The sequence below is a fragment of the Priapulus caudatus genome, unplaced genomic scaffold, assembly GCF_000485595.1.
Source record: "Priapulus caudatus unplaced genomic scaffold, Priapulus_caudatus-5.0.1 Scaffold1945, whole genome shotgun sequence".
NCBI lineage: Eukaryota > Metazoa > Priapulida > Priapulimorpha > Priapulimorphida > Priapulidae > Priapulus > Priapulus caudatus.
In genome coordinates this window covers 14,964-17,713 of record NW_014579006.1, presented here as the reverse complement: position 1 = coordinate 17,713, position 2,750 = coordinate 14,964, and the positions used below count along the sequence as shown (strand labels likewise).

The 2,750-nt window shown below is 51.2% G+C and overlaps 1 protein-coding gene across 1 annotated transcript in view; it reads left to right on the top strand.

The window, feature by feature from the left end:
* The window catches only part of LOC106817953 (myc-associated zinc finger protein-like), an 11,970-nt gene that overhangs the window by 4,548 nt on the left and 4,672 nt on the right, over positions 1 to 2,750 (top strand). The window lies entirely within an intron of this gene.

Genomic DNA, 2,750 nt, shown 5'->3' with positions numbered 1-2,750 from the left:
TGAGCAAAAGAGAGCGAGAGAGAGAGAGAGAGAGAGAGAGATAAAGAGAGAGCGAGAGAGAGAGAGAGAGAGAGAGTGAGAAAAAGAGAGCGAGAGAGAGTGAGAGAAAGATATATATAGAGCCGCATATTTTCTATCACCAGCAGTTTTCGTGTAGGCCTCGTGTCACTTAGTATTATGTATATATAATATAATATATATATTTGTTCGTTGCATAAAATAGGTCGGATTGGTTCATGATCATCACCACCCATTCTTGAACCCCCCCATGCATCAACCATTAAATGCATGTCATATCCAACAAATCAGAATCACCATTAACTATAAATTACTATATTATGCTGTATACTACTGTTTATCTATATATATATATATATATAAGTATAAAATTATATTATATATATTTATATAAGATGGCGTGTGGCAGAGTTAACGGCTACATTTATTACTATTATTATCATTATTATTATTGTTATTATTATTATTATTATTATTACTATTATAATCATTAATATTATCAATTATAATCATCATAACTAACCACGGATCGTAACATTGTTCAGAAGTCCAGGAGGAGGCTTGCCCGCGGAAGGAAGCCGCTCCCGTCGCCACGGCGGAGGACGAGAAGGAGGCTGAGGATAACGGCAACCGGCCGACGCGCCTCGCCAAGCAGGCGGCTCTGCGCGTCATCGAGGGGCGCGGCGACGAGCGGCAAGGGAGGAGCCAGGAGGAGGAAGAGGAGGAGGAGGAGGAGGAGGGTGACGCATCCACGGGGGAGGAACTGCCCGTTGCGAGGTAGGGGAAGCGCGCGATCGTGGCGCAGTCCCGTAGCTAGAGGGAGAGGGTCAAGATGACAGCTGCCTCCGAGAGCTCTAGAGAAATGTAGATACATTAGATGGTCAATGACAGGCAGTCACCCTCCCATAACACAACCCGCACGTGGCTTTGTCCCGGTAGCCCAGGCAAAATGGGTTAGCAACGCTCCTTATATATATATTTATATGGTATCAGGACAAATACCCCCCGGACAATTACCCCCGGACATTTACCCCCGGACATTTACCCCCATTGCCAATTCACCCCCCGCCGACATTTAACCCCGCGACATTTACCCGCTGGACAATCACCCCCCGACATTACCCCCGACATTTTATCCCGGCCAATTACCCTCCGGACATTTACCCCCAGACAATTACCCCCTCCCAGACATTTAATGGGACAATGGAGGAAGGGTAGTGGAGAAGGAGAATTAGGAGGCGGGATGACGGAGGAGTAGAGGAGGTTCAGGCCGTAGTGGTGAGCGAGGGAGAAGAGGATGGAGAATTTGAATGGAGGAGGCAGGAGAGTGAGGAGGTAGTAACGGCCCTCCTCTACCTCCCTCCCTCCCTCCACCTTCCTGGTCTCCTCCTCCGCACCTTCTTCCCCCATCCTCTTCCACACCTTCTTCCCTCCTCCTCGACTGCTTTCACTGTATCACTGTTACACAAAAATGCAAAATAATAAACACCAAGTGAATAATGTGTTCGCGGGGGGGGCTAAATGATCCGGGTGGGCGGTAACTTGCTCCGGGGGTGGTAATGTCCGAGGAGCGGTAATTGTCCAGGTCGTAAATGTCCGGGCCTCTTCGGCCTGGTAATTGTTTGGGTGCACAGTGTCAGGGCTGTAATTGTCGGGGTAATTGTCCGGGCGGTAATTCGTCCGAGGGGGACTCGGCGGTGATTTGTCGCGGGAGGCGTTATTTGTCCGTAGAACCATATATATATTAATATATGATACACACATACACACAATATATAATATATAATACCATATATTAGATATAGATATAGATATATACTACGTCCTGACATCACGTAGTAGTTAATGTAGTAGTTAGATGATAGTTTGTTCGAATCGCGGTGTACTTGCAGCAGTTTCTGCATGCGGACTAGAGCGGATGAGAATGCGAATCTTCGATCTTAATCCCTTTAACTCACCCGAGAAGCACGCACACTGTAATCGGTGGCTTGACGCCACCTGTGCGCAGAATCTCACCGATAGCATGCCCAAGCCGGCGAAACCGCGCTGCCACCACCGCCCCCTGCTGGGGCGTTAATGTGTCGAAGAGCTTCCAGAACCCATTGTCCTCGTTATCGTCGATTCAACCCCGTACCTCTTGAAACCCGCCCCCCCCCCCCCTGACCTCTTGACCACGACCACGTGACCTCTGTGGGCAAGGGCTCAGAGCAGGAGCGGTCGACCGACGAAGAGCTGGTCTGTGTGCGTGTGTGGGAGCCGCGAAGCATCGCTGCCTCCATCGCCGACGGCAACGACGAGGACGGAGGACGAGGACGACGACGACGGTTGCCGCTGGCGACGCGTGTATCCGGTCGTCCGTGAAGCTGGAGGAGTAGCGGGAGCTGCGGCGAGCATCTCTACATGAACGTCCGGCCTGCGTGTGGCGCCCTGCACGGCGGAGCGAGGCCGGGGAGAGAACAGGAGGAGGACGGAGGAGGAGGAGAAGGAGGAAAGCACACTCTAGCCGACAGTTCCCAACACTCATATCGAAGGTACGTGAACACTCCCGCTCTCGTGCCTCCCTCCATGCCCTCTCTCCTCTCGGCTCTCTTCCACCTCTCTCTATAGTGCCATCTCATCCTCCTCTACCATCTCTCCGCTCCCTACTTCCGCTCCTCCTCCCCTATCTCCACCTCTCTCCATGCATTCCCTCCATCTCTCTTTCACGACGCCCGTCCTACACTCCCCGGATC